Source organism: Pinus tabuliformis, chromosome 6 (assembly GCF_031772625.1).
Source record: "Pinus tabuliformis cultivar Carrire ecotype Pingquan chromosome 6, CPIR1, whole genome shotgun sequence".
Taxonomy (NCBI): domain Eukaryota; kingdom Viridiplantae; phylum Streptophyta; class Pinopsida; order Pinales; family Pinaceae; genus Pinus; species Pinus tabuliformis.
In genome coordinates, this window is record NC_142292.1 from 1,222,870,688 (window position 1) to 1,222,893,644 (window position 22,957).

Consider the following 22,957-nt stretch of genomic DNA (forward strand, 5'->3'; position numbering starts at 1 on the left):
GCTTAGTGTCCAATAATGATCAAAGGCTCGATCAAAATGTGATTAGGAACCTACTATCCTGATTTGACATAAAGTTCTGTGGGATCCCAAAATGAACCCACACTCATCTGAAGAAGAGTTTGGTAGTGTCTTATACTATGATTCTCTTATTGTAGGCCATCAATATAGCCATCTTAGAAAATATATCAACGACCACAAATACACAGTCATTACCATGCTTAGTAGAAGGGAGTCCAGACATATAGTCCATGGAGATGAATTCCCAAGGTCGGCTAGGAGTAGGCAAAGGAGTGTATAGGTTATTATAGTTGCTACAACGCCCCTCCAAAAAATTTCCCGCACTTTGATTTTTGAGATTACCTTTGATCATAAGAACTATCATTTTTAATTGACATCAAGTGTTCTTATTGTTTATTTAGTGTCATAATGACTTAATCTTTCATGTAAGGCTTGTGATTTCTTAACTGTGTTTTCATGACATGTTATGAAACCAACTCACAAAAAGATAGAAAAGATAATAAACGCCTTAGAAATAAGCCTCTTCAAGGCGGAAACCTCCTTTACATTACACAAATGAAAAATTCTTGGATGATACAAATGATGAGACCTCCTCTCTCTATATAGGAGTCTAAGGGGTCATAATATAATCAGAGCCGACATAACAATAATAATGTAAGGGCACAATAATAATAATAGTGGGCTTCTATGGGGCACAATAATAACAATATGGGGACTAGATGGGCACAACAATATAAGAAGGGGGTTGTACTAATAACAATAAGGGGTTACACTAGTAGTATAGGGACCTAACATGCCCCTCTCCTTCAAAAAGTGCTATCCTCAATGCTTGAGTAGTTCCTAATGCTTCTAAATAAAATTCTCATCCTTCCATGTGGAATCTTCAATGGGTAAGTTCTTCCACTTGATGAGATACTCTGAAATTGATCGATTTCGTAGCTATTGACTTCTCGGTTCTATGAATTCTTCAGGTTCCAATATGATTTTTCCTTCCTTGTCAAGTTCTGGCAATATTGTTGGAATTGGGATCTTCAGCAACTTTTGAATGAGTTCCCACCCTGCTTCGCCATTCTTCCATTCATCCCTTACTTTGTTTATCAAATTTGGTTGGATAATTATACCAACCTCTACCATTTTTGCAACCATATGTTCAATTTCACTCCTTTGGGAATATGGATATCTATAAGGCCTGATGTTTGGAGGAACACTTCCTGGAATCAAATGAATAACATGATCATGATCACGAATACGTGGGAGACCTTTGGGAGTCTCAAATACCTTGGAATGATTGTCTAAGACTTTTTGGAGATCTGGAGAAATAGATGATTTCGATGTGGGAACCATTAGCGAACATAATTGTGCAATTACGCCTCGTTGTTCTTTCTTTAGAAGCTTTGTCATTCCGTTAGAGATGATTATCTTTCCTAGTTTCCTTGTGATACCCCTTAATTCAACTTCCTTTCCTTCCGAAGAAAATTTCATGAAAAGTTCTTGAAAATTAAAAGCTATTGTACCCAAGGATTGTAGCCATTGGACTCCTAGTATAACATCAGTACCACACATTCGAATGGAAATCATTGGGCTATTCAATACATATTCTCCCATGGATAGCTTGATATTATGGCACTTTCCAGAGAAATTTATGGTTCCTCCACTTACAACCATCACTTGACACTCTCGTGCTAGATATAGGAAGCAATTCAATTCCTTGGCTATCTTACAATGAATAAAATTACGGGTACTACCTGAATCAATCAACGCTATTACCTTTTTCTTCTTTATATGTCCTTCTATATTTATAGTTTGAGGAGTGCTAATTACGACAAATGCATTACAAGATATTGTCAGATTCATTTCTTCTTTCTCTAGGGTTGGTTCCATGTGAGTATCCTTTTCTTTTGATGTTTCTTGATACTTTTCTTCCTGATATTTCACTGCTTGAACCTTCTTCTTCTTGATATGTCATTTTATCTTGAGAGTTTGAAGAGTGGTAATTCCTGCCATTGCAATACAAGATATGGTTTGATTCATTTGTTCTTTCTCTAGGGTTAGTTCACAGTGTATATCCTCTTGTTTTGATGTTTCTTGATCCTTTTCGTCATTAGGAGGCCTTTCTTGTAGCAGCTTTGTCCCAGCTTCTTTCAAACCTTCCATTTCTTTCTTAAAATCTTCCATGCCTTTCTTCCAATATGCTTTCATATCATTGATATCAACTTCCATGGCATAGATAAAACTATTTATCTTTTGCTTCTCTAGAATATCATTTACCCTTATATTCAATTTTTGAAAGTCCTCAATTTTCTCTGCCATTGAACCCTTTTGTTTGAGATTTATCAATTGGCTAAAGAAGGTGTTGCTCTTGGTATCCTCATAATGTGCTATCATTTCCTCCATGAAAATTGACCATGTGACAAGTGGTTTACGAGAACAAAGCCCTTTATACCATAAAAATTGATTCAGTTCTAAATAATTAGATGCAATACGTACCTTTTGTAATAGTGATACACCATGTAGATCAAAATATTTCTCCATCTCTAGTATCCAATTTACTGGATCCTTGTCATCAAACTTCCTCATATTGTCTTTTCTTGATTTTGGGAGCTCGATCTTGAAATCACTGTAACTTTGTAATATCGCATATTCCAATTCCAAAATCATGACCTGTAGTAGCCCTCTGCATCCTCCTTCCAATGCCACCAGTCTAATCGAAGTTGGATTCTCCAAGAAAGAGGTATGCACAATCTCCCAAGATGACCTGATTATATACCTTTTCAGAAGAGAGCACTTGTATGAAGTGCCACGTGCCACTGTTTTGACCTTCGGATCGAAAAAATATACATAGAAAACTAAAGTTTGTCCTCTTTCTGCAACTTCTTCTGAAATTTCAATCTGATGCTCAGAGATATAGTTATGACGATTTTCCCTAGGTCACCTGTTTAGGATGTAATTCGGGCGTCTTCCGAAACCATAACTTCCTCAGATCATATATCTATAAATATAGCAAGATAAGCTCTAAAATTCAGAGCTGAGGTTCAGATCAATTTCTTCTCAAATGGGTTTTTGTTTTAGCTTCTGAAACTTCGTATCAACAACGTTATAGTGAAAATTCCACGATGACCTATTTTAGATGAACTTTTGGAGCTTGCAAAAACCCTAACTTCCTCAGATTATATCTCGAAAAATATAGCAATACAAGATTTTAAATTTGGATCCAAGGTTCAGCGAGATTTCCCCTCAAATGGGTTTTTGTTTTAGATTCTGAAACATCGCAAAAAAATAGTTATAGTGAAAATTCCACGATGACCTGTTTGGAGCAACGAAACCCTAGAATCCAAAGCTTTGATACCAAATGTTATGAAACCAGCTCAAAAAAAGATAGAAAATATAGATAAACACCTTAGAAATAAGCCTCTTCGAAGGGGCAACATCCTTTACATTACACAAATGAACAATTCTTGGATGATACAAATGACAAGACCTCTTTTCTACATATAGGAGTCTAAGGGGTCATAATATAATTAGAGCTGACATAACAATAATAATGTAAGGGCACAATAATAACAATAATGGGCTTCTATGGGGCACAATAATAACAATATGGGGACTACATGGGCACAACAATATAACAAGGGGGTTGTACTAATAAAAATAAGGGGTTACACTAGTAGTATAGGGACCTAACATGACGAAAACTAGGTCTTGTCAACATCAGTTGCACAAATTATGAAAACAAGTAAACATCTTCCTGAACACAAGCTAAGTCTTGTCATGACAGAGAACAAATTGCATGTATTAGCTTAAGGAACTGTGTAATCCTCTATCATAGGGAACTATGCAACTCCTTGTGAGACATGCAACCACTAAGAAAGAAAATTGCACTGTAACCATACCTCCCACATTTACCCACTTTTACAAGCTATCCAGGGTAAACATGAGTTGAGTGTCACTATGATATGACCTGACCTCCAAATTCTAGTTATGGAAGTGGTGCCGACAACCGAAAAGAAATTGACATTCCTCGAGAACTACAGATGAGTCAAGAGATTGTAAACCACCCCAGGTGCTCAATCCCTAAGTTGAAACTCTTTTTCACATAGTTTACCCTCAAACTACACCCACAAGACTACATGCATGCAGTTGGGAGGCTATAACCGCACTCACGAGGTTTCCTGTATGTAGTTATGACCCATTTTCCTAAGTTCAGTGCATGCAGTCGCATGATCTATGCCACTTTTTTGGGAAAGCCTCCATACCACTTTCTAGAACTTCCTGCAACTTTCCAGAATAATGATTAAAATGACAACAATGTCAAACATTCAAACTTGAACAAGACCTTGACCAACATGCCTAGTACACAACAAACATTTCGTCAAACACATGGTAAACATGAAAGCTATATGTCATGAATGCATATATGATCATAAACTTCTAAATTTCATCTGAGAATCACCAAGAAGGCTCCAAGCCCTCTCTAACTAGCTGCAACAACACTTGTTAGTCCATGCATTCATCAACCATCCAGTAACTTAACAAATCATGAACAAGAGCCATAGCTAGAGCACATCATATAACCAATTATATAACCAACATATTACCAAAAATGAGACCATAATAAATAAGCCATAATGTCAACATGATAATGAGTACAAGTGCTCATATATGATAATAGGAAAACATCACTTATTAACCTATGAAAATGCCAACTAAGTCAAAGACTTCCACATACCACCCAACCATTGATTGGGTTGAACCAAATATCTCTTTCAACTAATCACCCCTGCGCCATATTCTAAGCATGAATGTGGGCTCGCAAGAGCTAAACCAAAATAAAACCAACCATGGACTCCAGAGGCCAAACCACCTCAACCCTCCACCATAATGATCTCCCCTATATGGTCTACAAATCATTAACATCAACCAAATCGGTCTCTACCCAAGATTTCTAAGGATATAGGATGTTAATTGGGTATCTTAGTGACAAATTCCAATCATGGGACTAGGTTCCTCTTTTAAAGGGGACCAATTTTGACTTTTGAAGCCCACAATTTCACATTTGATTAGGTTGGCCTTAATAGGAAATTGGACACCCTTGGAAGCCTATAAATACAAGTGACCTCGAGCTTATTTGGACATCATCATCAAGCATCTTATTCTCTCTTCTTTGATTGGTTCATATAGGTCTGAATTTTGGTTTGAGGAGTTTAGTTTGTACAAGTCCAAAATTGTAGGGTCTGAAGTTCGCACATGTGATTAGGGTTGTTGGTTTCCAACCATAAGTTTGACATGGGAAATTTTAGTTATAATTGTAGGCACCCAAGATCATCTGTGAAATTGAATCTTATCAACTACACATATAACTCTTCCTCCATGCAGTTGAGATCTAGGGTTACAGTTGGTCGTAGTTTACCGCAGTTGACCACAGATTGGGAAAGTTGTCTTTGATCAATATTGTTGTTGGGATCATATTTTTGATCTTGTTTGGTTAATATTATATGATACTTTTGTATGGGCTCATTTTACCCTCTACTGAACATTTTATGACAATCTAATAGAAGAAAAATGTCAAAGGTTTTTCCCCATAGTGGGTTTTTCCCTGATCCTTGACCAAATATGGCCTCTCTTGTTGATTTTTTATTGTTTCCTATTGTCATTGCATTATTGTTCTATATTTACTTACTATTTATTGATGAAAAGTATTAATTGTTATTGAAATATTTCTAATTGAAAAATTGAATTGGGCCAAAGTAATTGAAACAACATTGAGAAATGTAAAATTAACATGGTATTAGAGCTATGGTGAAGGAAAATCCCAAAGGAGACAAGAGTTTAAGCAATCATCTTTGGAAAAGTTGAAGGAGCCTATCTAATAAAGTGAATATGTCTTCCTCTTTCTTCAATGAAAATGAGAAAATGGTTAACTCATTTAACTTTTCTGCTTGGAAGATCAAATTGGAAATCACAAGTGATAATAATGATGCTTTTGAATACATTCAAGGAAAGGTACCTAAGCTTCCGAAAAATTATTTTGCTATTGCAAAGAAAAATTACAAGAAAGGTGAGTTAAAATAAAAACAAATTATAGCTGATGGTTTACAAGATCATTTACTTGCATTGCGGAAATTTAAAAAATTCTAAGGATATGTATGATAAGATAGTTGGCATGTATGAATTCAACAATTTTAATGAAATCATCTCCTTGAAATATCAACTCAAAGATGTGAAGATGAATAAAGGAGAGTTTGTGCAATCCTACATTATAAGGATATCTTGTCTTAGAGATAAATTGCAAAGAGTTGGGCAAATTGTGCCTGGCAAATAATTAATGATTGTGACCCTTAGAGGTCTCCCTCATATTTGGGAAACCTTCATTACCACTATAGGCAATAAAAATTTTGTCCCATCATTTGATGAGCTCTTAAGAAGAATAAAGGATGGTTTCTAAAGGTAGGATACAAAAGCATGAAGAAGGAGAACTCACAACATTCGTCACTCATAATAAGAAAAAGAAGGGAAAAGGAGGTCCATCATATTTAAGGAAACCTTCTCCTCAAAATTCAAAAGGAAGGAATTAAAGAGAGGCATCACCCACTGAATGTTATAATTGTCACAAGAAAGGTGACTATGCTCAATATTTCCCAGAGAAGAACAATGGTCCACGCTACAACACTAGATAAAACAATAACATATTTAATAATCAAAGAAGAAGAGATGATCGAAGGAATGATCGTAATAGAAGAGATTATAGAAGAAAAAGAGATACTCCAAGTGATCATGAATAATACCACCAGCCTCAAAATAAGTCAAGATACACTAGGTGTGAAATTAATGTTGCAAATCAATCTGAATATATTCTTATTTTTTCACTTTTTAGTTCATATCCTTCGAATACTTGGGATAGTTGGTTGGTTGATAGTGGGGCCTCTTATCATTTATCTAGGCATAAGGAAGTTCTCTATAATTTGGTGGAGAGGGAGTAAACTTTGAAAAGTATTCTTAGAGACAATTCCACTCAACTTGTGAAAGGTTTTGGGTCTGTTAAATTTCATTTGGACTGTAGGGAATCTATTTTTCTTCATGATGTGATGTATGTGTCAGGGTTGAAGAATAATTTGGTAACTATATCTACTTTGGAAGACAAAGGGATTAGGGTTTCCTTCATCAAGGGAAAAGTACTGACTTGTTAGGTGGTAACCCATATGAGAGATGCATTCACATTGGGATCTAGATTTGAAGGACTCTATAGAGTTAATGGAAGACCTCTTCTGGCATTGGCCTGCGATACTAATCAAAGCAAGCTATGGCACCAAAGATTGGCCCATTTACATTATCATGCCCTTCCAAAATTGAATAAATTGGTCTCTAGAATTCCCAATGTTCAAGCTTATTACGATGGAATATGTACAGGATGTGCCAGTGGAAAGAAGATAAGGGGGAATGTAACACCCTCCTCCCACATTTACCCAAGCTAACCGATCCACCGAGGTAAATATGTGACAAAGAGTTACTATGGTATGATTGATCCAAATTTAAATAGGAACACAACAAATTACAAATATAACCATAAATACAGAGATGCAACAAAAATAATACTTCATTTCATTAATCTAAAATACTAAAATATGACTAATAATAGAAATGGAAATAAACTAGCTCGGGTGATGGTAGCGTATCCCTAAGAAGAGATATGGTGCCTACATGCCTCTGAACTATCTTACAATGAGGCTCAAGGGCCTTTTTATTATTGAACAATAAGAGAAAACCTTAAACAACCAAAACCCTAACTCGAGGAGATGTAACACCAAGAGTTTATGGGCCTCGTTGGGGTTAGTTGGACAGCCAACTTCCTGAGGTTGTGACTTGGTCATATTATCTCCGTTTGACATGCATGATACCCCGTTGGAAAGATCTCTCGGAGGACTACGACAAAAAAGACAATTTTAGTACAAAATTTATGGTGGTAGATTGGCAAGAAAACGTCCTTTAGGGCCTCAAAACGGCTCTGGAAGTTTAGGACCTGAAAAACTACTAAAAATAGTAAATTGTGCTACAATTAAGAAAACTGAAAAAATGAAAGAAACAATGGTGGGGGTCCAAGTGGAATTGGCGGGTGGCCACCAATATCCACCTGGATCATTCCTCCCCCCTTAGGAAGCAATGGTCCCCATTTCGTTGAGTTCCTCCATGAGATGAGGAAACTTCTGTTGAACTTGGTCCTTGGTGAGCCACTTGCCCTGGTGAAGGAGTTGGCCTACTTTGACAACTTGATATAGTTGTATCTTTTGCTAGCAAGTGTGATTAATATTCATGTCCATGATCCGATCAGTTGCAGCTTGTTCCATGCAATATGGATTTAACTCTATTCGTGTGTGTTGTTCTGCAATGTTAGATATGTCTAGTAATGGTAGAAAGTATGGCTGAAGGCGGTCCACATTGAACACTAGGTGTAGGCTAAGGAATGGGGGAATGTTGAGCTCAAATGAATTGTCTCCCATAGCCTTGGTAATGGTGTAAGGACCATATCAGAGTGGCCTAAGCTTCCGATAGGCTCCGGTAAGGTGTTCCTTTTGGAAATACAACCAGACTTTGTCACCCACTTGAAACTTGTGTGGCACCTGATGTTGATCATGTCGCTTCCTGTACTTGGCATTTTATTTCTCCAGAATGTCGTGGACCTACTGGCGGATATGTTGGATGTGCTTAATGAAGTTTTTTTCCTTATTTTTTTCAGACTGGACAAGAGCCAAATCTGCCTGAGTAGCTGCAAATGGCATGGCAACATCAATGTGACATAGTGGCTAAAATCCCGAGCCCACCTGAAAAGGGTTGTGGTCAATCGAGATGTGGAGAGCCCCATTATAGTTGTGTTGAATGTAGGGGAGCCTCTCATCCCATGTGCATGGATGCTTTGAGTTGTACATGCGCAGAATGTGTATGATCATCCTATTGACAACCTCTGTCTAGCCATCAGTTTGGGGATGGAAGGTTGTGGACTTAGTGAGTTTGGTGTCCAACATCGACCAGAGATTGGACCAAAATGTACTGAGGAACCTACTATCCTGATCTGAGATGATATACTCTAGGATCCAAAAATGTACCTGCACTCGTTCAAAGAAGAGTTTAGTCGTGGTTTCCGCTGTGATATTCTTCTTGCAGGCTTCCATAATGGCCATCTTCGAGAACTTGTCAATGACCACAAAAACACGGTTGTTTCCATGCTTAGTAGAAGGAAGGCCTGACATGTAATCCATGCAGATGGATTCCCAAGGTCGACTAGGGGTAGGCAGCGGAGTATAGAGGCCTTGCTTCTTGATAGTTGGTTTGGAAATGGTGCAAGCAATTCAAGATCTAATGTACTTCCCGACATCCTGTCGAAGATTCGGCCAATAGAAATAATTCTACAGTACTGCCACTATTTTCTCAACCCCGAAATACCTAGCAACTCGACTATAGTGTGCTTCCCAAATCATCTTGGCACGTTCTCTTGAAGGAACACAAAGGTGACCCAGGTGGCATAACAGGGCATCCTGGAGGTGAAAATCTGGAACATGATGACCCTCCAAAAGTGTCTGGCATGGGTGGTTGAATTCTAGGTCAATTTTGTAGAGAAGTGGACAATCAAAAGTCTCGTGCCCACAAGATTTGAGCATGGTGGTTAATGCCATGATCGGTGGTCGACTTAGGCAATCTGTAACATTATTGGTGTTTCCCTTCTTATACTTGATATTCAAATGGAACTGTTGCAGGTATGTGGACCACTTCCGATGGAGATCATTCTGAAACTTCCCTTGCATTTGTATGAACTGCAGGGGTAGGTGGTCTATGTGGATAGCTGTTTCCTTCCCCAAAATGTAATGCTTCCATTATCAGTAGGCTTGCACAATGGAATACATGTCTTTTTCATAAGTGGGATACTTCCGGACTATGTCTGAAAGTGTCTCACTGTGATATGCCACTGGATGCCCATGTTGAGTAAGGACTGCCCCAATAGCATAGTCAGAGGCATCTGTCTCAATGTCAAATGGTTGTTGCAAGTCTGGTAATGCGAGCATTGGCATCGAGCAAAGGCAATGTTTCAACTCTTTGAATGCCTTTTGTTGAGATTCATACCAAAATAATTTTGATTTCACTCCTCCCTTGGTGACTTGACTCAAGGGCCAAGTGATATGAGAAATCCCAACACAAACCGGTGGTAGAAATTGGCAAGACCCAGAAAGCTGCGGAGCATTGTTAGAGTGGTTGGAGATGGCCAATCCTGAATGAATTGGATCTTGGTTGAATCCACATGCACCCCCCATTCATCAATAATGTATCCCAGATACTAAACTTGGGTCATGCCAAAAGTGCATTTCTCCAAATTGGCACATAGCTTGTGTTGTCGCAGTGTTTGGAGAACTTGTCAGATGTGGTGGAGGTGCTCTTTCCAACTCTGGCTAAAGATCAGGATGTCATCCAAGTATACCACTACAAATGAGTTGGTGAATGGCTGCAAGATGTCATCCATCAACCTCATGAAGGTTGGAGGAACATTCGTCAACCTGAAAGGCATAACACACCATTCGAAAAGTCCCTCCTTTTCTTTGAAGGCAGTCTTCCACACATCGTAGGGTTCAATTGGTACCTGGTGATATCCTAACTTCAAGCCAATCATGCTGAAATATTTTCCCCCTTCAGTTGGTCTAGAAGGTCATCAATCCATTAGATCGGGTACATATTTTGGACAGTGATCTTGTTCAACGCCCAATAGTCAATACAGAGTCTCCAAATCCCATCCTTCTTCTGTACCAAAATGATCGAGCTCCCATAGGGTGATGAACTCGATCGGATGTGACCTTTATGCAGCAGCTTCTGAATCTGCTTCTTGATTTCTTCATTCTCCATAACGGAGCGCCGATATATTGGTCCATTGGGCAGCGACACACCTGGGGTTAGATCGATGGAGTGCTTGACCTGAAAGTGCATAGGAACCCCTGCGGGGGAGGTGAAGATGTCCTCGTACTCCTCCATGACCTTGTCCATTTGTATTTGTCATGCAGAGGGGCCCTATCTGGAGGTCGTGGCCATCATCTTCATCTTTCCTTGAGGGCATATCATCAGGAAAACAAATTTCCCAGTTTTGGAAATGAGCTTACTGTATTGTTTTGCAGTAACCAAAGGGATGGCGGTAGTTGGTGCTACCTCCGTTATCCTATAGAACTTATTTCCCAAAGTAACAATAACGACATGAGGCCTTGATTCATACACATCATGTCACTTCCACAAGTATGGTTTGCCTAATAATACATCACAAACATCAAGGGGAGCAATGTCACATAATACCTCATTCGTGAAGGGCTTGATGTTTTATGGAAGGTGACACTACTAGCTCACGCGAAGATCCCGTCCTTGGTGAAGCCACTCGATGGTGTACAGTTGGGGATGTGTTGTGGTCAGTAAGCCTAGCTCCTTCATGACCTCTGCTGAAATGAGGTTCTTTTTGCTCTCGCTATCGACAATGAACTGTAGCGGGGAATCCTTTACCCACATCTAGAAGTGGAAGAGGCGTTCCTTCTCCTTTGGATTTTTAGGTTCCTCCTTCTGGATCTTCATGGTGGAAATGGTGGCATTGGGCTCCACATCGATAATCTTCTTCCCTTTGTCATTCCCCTTGTCGGGTTCTGACTCGGAGTCGGAACATGCATCTGATTCCAAAGCCTTTAGCTCGGCCAACAGTGACTTTTTGGCCCGACACTCACTTGTATTATGAGTGGAGCCCTTATGGAACTCACACCACTTTCCCATGTCCTTCTTCGGCTTCACGGTGTTGTTCTTTGATTACAGCTTTGGTGGGTTGTCCTGGGCCACCCCACCTTGGCTTTGTCCTTTGTTTGATGGTTTGGGGGCACCTTTCCCTTACTTGGGATTCACGTATCCAAAGTCTCGTTTCTTCTGTTTAAAGTTCTTCTTAATATTGATAGCGTATCGGTACGCCGTGCCGAGCAAGGAGATGTCCTGGAACTCCATCTCTTCCTAGATTTACCTATGTAGGAAGTTGTGGTATTTGAGTACCAAATGTTGCTCAGTATCCTTGATACCCAACTTTGTGCGAAGGGTACGAAAAATATTGGTAAACTTCGGCACATCTTGGTCCCTTCCTTGCCGCAGCGTGATCCACTTTATGTATTTATCCTCATAGCTTCCGACAGGGTAGTACTACTCATTGATGGCATCCCAGAATGAATTCCAAGTGGGTGTGGCTGAAAATAGTGAGGCCGTACTTTTTTACTTTTGCTCGCAGTAGGTTTCCCACCAGTCGTTGATGTGGGGGCTAGCTTTGAGAAGAGCGAAAGTAATATTTTCTTATCCAGAAAAATCATGAACAAAAAAATACCCTTCTAGCATATTTAACCATTTATCTACAACGTCTGCATCTATTTTACCCTCAAATGTGGGAATGTCAAAGTTAACTTGTACCTTAAAGGGTGTGGCACTTCCAGAGTAGTTGCTGTAAGTAGATGTGTTGCCCCTGGGTAGCTGCTGAAGGATCTGGGAAAAGTTGTCCACCGTCTCGTTCCTTTGTCACTCGAGGGCCTCTTCGAGCAAGATTTTGATAGGATCTCCTACCCCCTCATATTTATTTTCATCTACCATGGGAGGTTGTCAGAATTTGCGAGGCTGGTCTTACAAAGGTTCAACCAGTTCAAGCCCTAACTCCTTATATCCCGACCTCGTTGGGGACATGCAAAGAAAAATAGAGAAAGAGCAAACTGCTCTGATACCACTGATCCCAATTTAAATAGGAATGCAACAAATTATAGATATAAACATAAATATAGAGATGCAGCAGAAATAATACTTCATTTCATTAATGTAAAATACTGAAGTATGCTTAGTAACAAAAATGGAAATAAACTAGCTTGGGTGATGGTAGCTTATCCTTGAGAAGAGATGTGGCAGCTACATGCCTCTAAACTATCTTACAATGAGGCTCAAGGGCCTTTTTGTTATTGAACAATAAGAGAAAACCCTAAACAACCAAAACCCTAACCCGAGGAGATGTAACTCCAAGAGTTTATGGGCCCCTTTGGGTTATTTGGATAACCAACTTCCAGGGGTCATGACTTGGTCATATTATCTCTGTTTGACGTGCATGATACCCCGTTAGAAAGTTCTCTCTAAGGACTACAAAGAAAATATGATTTTGGAAAAAAATTGTTGGAAGTAGATTGCAAAAAAACGTCCTTTAGGGCCTCAAAAAGGCTCTGGAAGTTTAGGACCCAAAAAACTGCTAAAAATAGTAAACTGTGCTACAATTAAGGAAACTGAAAAACTGAAAGAAACAATGGTGGGGGTCCAAGTAGAATTGGTGGATGGACACCAATATCCACCTAGACCAATGATTCAACCTCTTAAATCAATTGAAGGAGGTGGAATCGACAAACCAAAACGAAACTGACCTTCCTTAGAAGCTACAGGACCGTAGAGGCTAACCAACCACCCCAGATGTCAAGCCCCTGAGTTAACCTACTTTCTAATTAAAATAAACCCCCAAGAATGCCCATGAAAAGTGATCCATGCAACTGAGACCCTCTAGTCACTCCCACAAAAATGAATCCATGCAACTAAAACCTTTTTCAAGCAGTTCTATGCTAGCAACCCCAGATTCTGAGCCACTTTTTCAGGTCCAAGACTCAGGCCTTTGCTCAGAACTTGATGAAACTATAAAAAATGATAAATAACAAGATGAGAAGGCCTCTAAAGAAAAACTTGAATAAGGACCTAGCCTGACAAGGCCTAGCCATGACAACCATTCCATCAAACATATCCTGAACATGTAATCTACAGGTCATACAAACTTATATGAACATAGGGACCTCATACTTATCTAAGATTTGTCAAGAAGGTCTGATTCCCTTTAAAAATAGTTGCACTATCATCTATTAGGTCATACATTCATTAAGAATTCATTTACTAAACAAAACATGATGAGAGACATAACCAAAGTTTGTCATAAACCATGCTTATAACCAACAGAATAACAATGATAAAACAACCATTAAAACCACATATTAACAAGTATATTTACACATAATACACAAGAGGAAAAGAGATATTATAAAAATATGAAAAATCCAACCAATTCAACCACTTTCATGTACCACCCGACCATATATTTAGCTGAACCAAATATTTCTTTCAACCAATCACCCTCATCCCATATTCCACGCATGAATGTGGGACTTACAAAAAGAAACAGGGCTTCCTTAGGATTTACCATAGTCAACCAAGGGATTCCTAGGCCCAAGCCCTCATCTATACAATGAGGCATTACCACAATCCCACCAAGGGATTCCTAGGACCAAACAAGAAACATACACTACCAGGCTTTACCGCAATCCCACTATATACTGGTCCAGGGATCATTAGGCCTATAAAAGCATGGATTCCTATGGATCTATCCACCTAAAACATGAGGAATTTTTCCATCTCCACCCCCTAATATTTAGTGTGTATATTTCCATTCATTTGTTAAGGATTCCTATGTCCAACGAGGGTATACACAATCGGGCTTTACCACAATCCCGCCTTCATCAGTCCAAGGATTCCTAGGCCCAGTTTTTCTCCCATGAGACCGCCCCACTCAATTTCAAAATCATCTGATAATCTAGCTGAACCAAATAAAAGAAACCCCATCACACCATGATTATCCAAAATTGGCAAGGTAAGGGTGAAAACCATATCACACCTGGAAAAACCCATGCCAATGACAGCTAGAGAACCAAAAACACACATGAATGTACCATGCATGCCAAAAATAGTAAGGAAGTCATACATGCAACTTGATACTTGGTAAGTAATCTCATTGTAGCCACTTGATCCAACACTTCCTTGATTGATATTTGATTCCCTTTGCTTTATTTTTCTTCCTTTACCTTTCTTTCCTCAATGCTAGAGTGCTCTAAGAATACTCTAAGTTTAAGAGAGAGAGAGAGAGAATGGAGAGAGAGCTCCACCCAAAAACAATCAAAAGTCCCTGAACTAGTCCTCAGAAGCCTTTTTATCAATGAGGCCTATATTTTCTTCAATTTCCATTATTTTCCTTCAATTTCCTCCTCACATGAAACCTATGACCTTTCACATTCATTTTCTCCTAATTTCCATTATTTTCGTAAATAAAATGCCAATTAATGCCACTTTCCTTTCCAAAGCATTTTCCGTTTCCTTTTCCAATTTCCCTTAGCTATAACAAACCAAATGAACACCCACTAAGATGTTTTTCCCAACATTCATCTTGGAATACGTGTCCCATGGCCTTGGTCTTTTTTTTCCTTTATTAAGTTTATTACATGGATTTTTAACCTAGGGTTGTTACAAGGACATTTCCCTCTAGCGAGAAAAATTCAAAAGACATCCTGTGTCTCATTCATTCTGACATATGTGGTTCAATGCCTCTACACTATCTTAGTGGCCATCTCTACTACATTACCTTTATTGATGATTTCTCAATGAAGACATGGATATATTTCTTAAATCATAAGGATGAGGCCTTCAATTTGTTTAAGAATTTCAAGGCTTTGGTAAAAAATAAAACATGGAAGTAAATTAAGATCTTTAGGTTTGAAAACGGTGGAGAATACATCTTAAATGAATTCATAGATTTTTGTAAGTTTGGAAGGAAGCTATGGCCAAAGAATATGAATCAGTTATGAAGAATGACGTATGGGATGTTGTGCCAAGACCAAAGGGGAAATCTATTGTGACTTCAAAATGGCTATTCAAAGTAAAGCATGGAGTTTATGGAAGCATTAAGAAATACAAGGCAAGGTTCATTTCCCAAGGATTCTCCCAGAAAGAGAGAGAATATTACATTGATAGATTTACTCTTGTGGCTCGATATACCACCATTTATTTGATAGTTTCCCTTGTTGCAAGTCAAGGATGGACCCTTCATCAGATGGACATGAAGAAAACACTCCTTCATGATATGTTACAAGAATAAGTGTACATTGAGCAATCATAGGGATTTGAAGTAGAGGGTTGAAAGACACATGTTTGTAGGTTGAAGAAAGTATTGTGTGGTTTGAAGCAAGCCCTTAGAGCATGGTACACCCACATAGATAGTTACCTGATGAAGCTTGGATTTACAAGAAGAAATGTCGATCCCAACCTATACTTCAAAGTATTCCAAAGTATGCCATTGATTTTGGTTTTATATGTTGACGATTTATTTATGACAGGTAGTGATCCCTTGATGATCGAGTGTAAGAGGGAGTTAGCCTCTGAATTCGAGATGAAGGACCTTGGACTCATGCACTACTTCCTAGGTCTTGAGGTGTGGCAAAGGCCCAATGAGATCTTCCTTTCACAAGGAAAATATGCCGTGAAACTGTTGGAGAGATTTGGAATGAAAGAATGCAAGTCGTTAGCCACACCATTGGAAATTAATTTCAAGAAGCTATATGGAGAAGCTATAAGACACAATTTGGCGAATCCATCCGAGTATAGGCAGTTGATTGGGGCTCTAATGTTCTTAGTGAACACTTATACGAACATCTGTTATGCAGTGAACATGTTGAGTAAATTCATGACTGAGCCTCACCATGCACATTGGGTTGCTGCCAAACACATTCTGAGATATTTTCATGGGATGATCACCCTTGGTCTGAGATATTATGTCGATGACTTTTGACTGCATGGATATACCAATGCTGACTAGGAAGGGACTATTTTTTACAGGAAGCGAACTTCTGGATGTTGTTTTAGCCTTGGATTTTCCATGATATCTTGGATGAGCAGGAAATAGAAATTCTTAACATTAAGTACCACCGAGGCAAAGTATATTGCTGCTAGAATGGCTAGTTGTGAAGTAGTTTGTTTGAGAAATATCTTTAGAGAGTTTTTTGTGTAGGTCCTAGACACTAAAATGATATATTATGACGACAAGAGTGGGATCCGATTAGAAGATAATCCCATATATCATGACAAGTCCAAGCACATAGATATCTTATATCATTACATTCAAGACATGGTGCAGAGAGGAGTCGTTAGACTCCATAATATATTGACAGATGAGTAGATTGTAGATATTCTCACCAAGGCTTTGCTGAAAGGGAAGTTCTTGGTCTTTAGAGAGTAACATTAATTGATGGATGTGACCCTTCCTGATAAGGGGCATCACTGATCAAGGACACTGAGTTAGCTCTTCCCCCCTATATGATCTCCCAAGGTGTGGAATCAAGATGAATGTCTCCTAGGATTGAGAGATCTTTGGACAATAGGGTATCACCCCTATCTATCACCCTGAGGGTGAAAGATGTTTCTCCCCTATCTTGGTCTTACATAGTATACCCCAGTCTGCATCCTACTCACAAGCTGAGCTTGTTGGGATTATAGCTCCCCATCTGGCCAATAGGTTAAGAGGGAATGGGGGTGTGTTATCCTTACCTTTGGTAAGATGGGTATCTCACCAAAGATTATGATGCAAGGTGTTTTACCACATGACTCTTTAGGGTAATTTTGGGAATACAAGGAAGCAATAGGATGGATGAGATATTATATCATGCTTATTGCTTGACATAGGGTGGAAGATGTCTGCTCCCCGATGAGATGACTTGGGGTGAGAGTCCCATATGAACTTCCCCACTGTCATGGAAATGAGGTGAGAGTGTCCAATAGTACCTTCCCAATAGTCACAAGAGGGTGGTAGTTTTAGTTGCCCAATGATTCTTCTTCTTTAGATTTGAGAATGTTTCAATAGATAGAGTTGAGCATATATGGGACATGAGATGACGACATGATACCTATTATGATTACATGATGTAGTTGGAATTTCTCCCTAACTGAGATGGAGTGTTAATTTGGCAGCTCAATGAAGATTTTTAGTCATGGGACTAGATTCCTCTTTTTTAGAGAACCAATTTTGACTTTTGAAGCACTCAATTTGGACAAGGGGAAGTGTATTTTTGAATTGAAGCCCATAATGTCACAATTGATCAAGTCGACCCTAACTAGAAATTGGACACCCTTGGAAGCCTATAAATACAAGTGACCTCAAGCACATTTGGACATCATCATCAATTATCTTTTTCTCCCTTCTTTGATTGGTTCGTACATGTCTGAATTTTGGTTTGCAGAGTTTGGTTCATACAAGTACGGAATTGCAGGGTTCAGAGGTCACACGTGTGATTAGGGATTTTGGCTTCCGACCATAAGGTTACACATGAAGTTTTTAGTTATAACCATAGACATGTAGGCTCATCTTTGTGATTGAAGCTTCTCAACCGAATGCATAACTTTCCTCCATGTGATTGGGATCTAGGGTTACAATTTGATAGTTAACTGCAATTGACTGCAGATTGGGAAAGCTATCTTTGATCAATATTATTGTTGGGATCATATTTTTTATATTGATTGGTTGATATTGTTGGATACTTTTGTATGGGCTCATTGTAATCTCTGTTGAACATTTTATGAAAATCTAATAGAAGAAAATTTTCAAAGGGTTTTCCCCATAGTAGGTTTTTCCTTGGTCTTTGACCAAATTTGGTGTCTCTTGTTGATGTGTTGATTGTATCCTATTATCATTGCATTATTTTTCTATCTTAAATTACTATTGATTTATTAATGTATTATTTTTTATTGAAATATTTCCAATTGAAGAATTGAATTGGGCTAAAGTAATTGAAACAACATAGAGGAGTGTAATATTAACACATGAACTAGTAACTCAACCCATAGCTAAATCAGGGCTCCAAATAATTTGTCCCAACCTGGGAATCCAAGAACTAATAACTCAACCCACTGTTGGCATTATGATGCATGTGTTGTACTTGATGGCAACCCACTTGTAGCAGAACAACTCACTTATATATAACTAGATGAATCTATAGAAGAGATATCAGATGTGACAGAATACATGAGATGCAGGGCAGTTCAAAGGAATCAGTTCAGATGTAATGTACAATGACAACTCACTAAGATGACAAATTACAGTTCAGGCTCTCAGAATGAAGAAAAAGATATATACGTAGGTTCATCTTGACCAAGTTGGGTATACACGCGGATTAGCAGTACAAAAAGTGTGTATGCATATACACGCACTTTCACAAAAGGAAAGGCACGTACAAGTGGTTTTGGTTTGTGGTATTTGGACCATGGTATTGTGATCCATGGTATTGGTCCAAGGTATCTTGTCCAATGTGTTGACCCCAGGTATGTGGTCCAAGGTATTAGTTCTAAATGGTTTTGGACCATGGTACAGAGTAAGGCCTAAGACTATAAAAGGAGGAGAAGATCATTAGGCAAGTGCACTCAGAAAGTCTTGAATATCTGATGAAGTATGAGATCTAGTATGCAGGTTATGGGTTCATGATGCTTTACTTGATCTGAGCCAATGAGGAATCTCAGGGGTTGATGGAGGATAAGATCTAAGGATAGATCGATATCTAATGGCTTGGAATGAATCATCTCTATATGGTTTGATCATGCTTATTCTAGATCTATATACTAACGCATGTAATGTTCTGTAAATATTATGATCTGGGTATAACTCAGTATTGGAATAGCTGCAAATCATGAATGAATATTTACAGATGTATACACTGGTTGAATTTGATAAAAGTGCATACATACGTAGGTTAGATACATCTAAGTAGCGTATACCAGATAAACTATGAAGTTACATGTGGTTCTGGTTGTTGATGCAAAGTTCTGAGTTCTGGTGACTGTTTACTGGTGTCAGTATTCTGCACATTCAGATTGGTTGATAGTGATTAGCTTCAGAGTTGATGGATGAGATCTAATAATGGATCAAGATCATAATGTCTTATCTTTATGTGATCTTATGGACTAGATCTGATTGCTGACACACATATTATCCTTCTGTATGTTATGATCTGGGTATGTCTGAAGTCAGGAAGAGCAGCGAAATTATAAGTATTTGATGACATATATGCTGGTTCGCTTTGGTGAAGTTGCGTATACATGCTGGTTCGGCTCTTCCAAGTAGCGTATGCACTCTGATGCATGATTTTTGATGATACAGTTGGATCTGAACATTGTCGCAGAGTTTTGCGTTCTGGTGACTGCATTTTGTTGACAGGGTTTCAGTGATTGAGTATTGGGTGATTCAGAGATTGATGACGCAAGTGATGATTGATTTTGTGCTTCAATGATATTGATGGGTCCAGTATGAAAATTGGATGAAACGTGGCCTTCAGAATATGATGTTGTGTTCCATGAGTATCCAGTCTGAAAATTTATGAAACGTGGTACCTGGAGGAAGAAAGAGAAGGTTGTAGCCTTTTGTAGGTCAGCACCTACATACTAGTACATCAGGTAGTACAAGAGCTAAGGGGGTTGTAGCTCCCTTCCAAGTGAAGCTGGAGAATGAGAGAAGGTTGTAGCCTTCTGCAGGTAGAAGCTTGCGTACTGGTATAAGACTACACCAGTACAAAAATATTGTAAAAACAAGTTTCTTATTAAAAGAAGATAGATACAAATTACAGCAGGTGGTTTTCACCCACATTGGGTTTCCACCTTACATCATGGTGTTCATGTGTGCTTCTCATGTGTGATGATATGTTCTTTTTTACAATACCTGGTTACTCTTTATATGGTTCTGATGCACAAATTAATGATCAACATCTGAAGAATAAATTAAATTATAAGTCTGCAGGTTATATGCTTGTTTCCTTAACTACAGTTGCGTATATACGCAGTTTTCACTAACTGAAGTAGCATATACAATTATGATTGTGAAATGAAAAATAATTGACTTAATAATACTGATTCACCGCCGCCCCCCCCCCCCCCCCCCCCCCAGTATTATTTCCAACACCCACAAGGCTCCATAACATTTTTCCCAACCTGTAGGCTCCAGGAACTAGTAACTTAACCCAAGTTGTTTCAGGACCCCAAAGTGTTTGTTCCAACCCACATCCATAGGGAACCTAAGAACCAATCAGAAAAACAAGTGGGAAGCCCACAACACCATGGATATATAGGAAATGGAAAGGAAAGGATAAAACCACTATCAATCCAGGAAAATCTCCATGTTGATGACAACACATAACCAAATAATCACATGCATACTCCATGCATAAAAAAAAACTAGGAAATCACACATGAAACCTATTACCTGCTTTTGTAGCCCATCTTGCCAAAAAAATGATGAAGGATTTTCGACTCTTGGAATCTAATGTGGAAAAATTTATTATTTTTATTCAAATATTAAGTTTTTAAGTCTCACCCTTGGAGTTAATACAGGTTTAAAAAATTCCCATAACCAAGTGGGAGAAACACCATATTCTATTTAACTTCCCGATATGTTGAGAGTTCATGGCAATGGTATGAACCAAAATTCATTATGTTCTCGACATACTTATGCAAAAGGAGAGCTTCCAAAGTATATTGTTCAATAGTGATATTTCACCAAAGGCAGTGCCCATACACGAAATTGAGTGAGGGAGTCCAGTTTTCATGAATGGAATTGCAATTAGAAAATCTCTCTGAAGCTTGAATAATACATTACAGTTTGTTTCCAACTTTGGGAAGTTGTAGTCATGTTTACTTTCCCTTTATCTTTTCATTCTTCATGAATCTTTTCTTGTATCAACATGAGTGTAATGAAGCTATTGGATTCTTTTATTTAACAGATTTACTAATGTTATTTTCTTAGCAGACAGTACCTGCAAAACTTAATTAAAGAAGCATTAAAGGGCACTCCACCATGCTATAAATTCATCCACCTCTTCTCATCCTTTCAGTATTATTTCTACAGAAATCATACTCATATTCTTAATTTTCTGAGTATTAAAAATATATTATCTATGTTTTCTTCAAACCACTTCTTTAGTCCAAGACCCTACAACTCTCATATTTTTGTGGCCAGACTGTTTTCAAAATATAGGGTTTCAAAACTAGAAGTTTTGGTTGCAATCCCTCATGTTCTGCCCCTCCTACCACTAATTTTAAAATTTTCCCATCAAACTTAAGATGTCTCGAGCACTAGATCCCCCACATCCAGGAACTGTCTCCAAGAGTTACAACATCTTTTGGCATCATTATCGAGGACGAAGTTGTAGGTTTAACCCCGTACATAAATTATCTGCATACGAATTCTAAAAACAGAAAATAAACAATGGCAAGAACATAAAACATAAAAAATATATACACAGATACTTTCCCTTGGTCCCAAAACGGGGACTACTAGATTGTTTTTTCATTATATTCCTTTCAATTTTACAATACATATATATACATGTTGAAGCATCCATTAACCCTGGATTATAACATAATCGTAGTTCCCTTGACCAGATCTACAAAATACCATTGGAAAAAAACCATCATGCCCAAAACCATGTGTGAAAACCATGCACAAAACCATAGGTAGGTCCACCCATAGGGTCCAAAACAAATTTCCTCAGGGCGCTGCCCCAGACCCCGTCGAGGGGGGCTCCTGTTGCACCCGATGCAACAAATAGGGGGTGCTAGTCGTGGAAAGAATATAACACACACCCAACATTATCCCATTTATTTTTCTCTTTCCACGGGAGAGCTTAGTCATTTATCCTGCCTTGCAACACCCATTGTTTTCTACACCAAGAGTACTTCTTAGTGTTCACAAACTTTTTTAATGCATTTGTAGTATTCTTCAAAGTGTCCACCTTTACCAGTAACACCTTTTTGTCCTCAACCATATCCCTTACAAAGTGATAATGAACATCAATGTGCTTTGTCTTTGAATGATAACCAGGGTTCTTTGCCAAGAAAATCGCACTTTGGCCATCACAACCTATTCTTATAGCTCTTTGTACTAACCCCATACTTGAACCGAATCTCTGCAACCAAACTGCTTCCTTTCTTGCATGAGTTGTTGTCTTGTATTCTGCCTACGTAGTTGAAAGTGCCACTACAGACTGTCTCTTACTCATCCAATTGACTACACGGTTAAACACATACC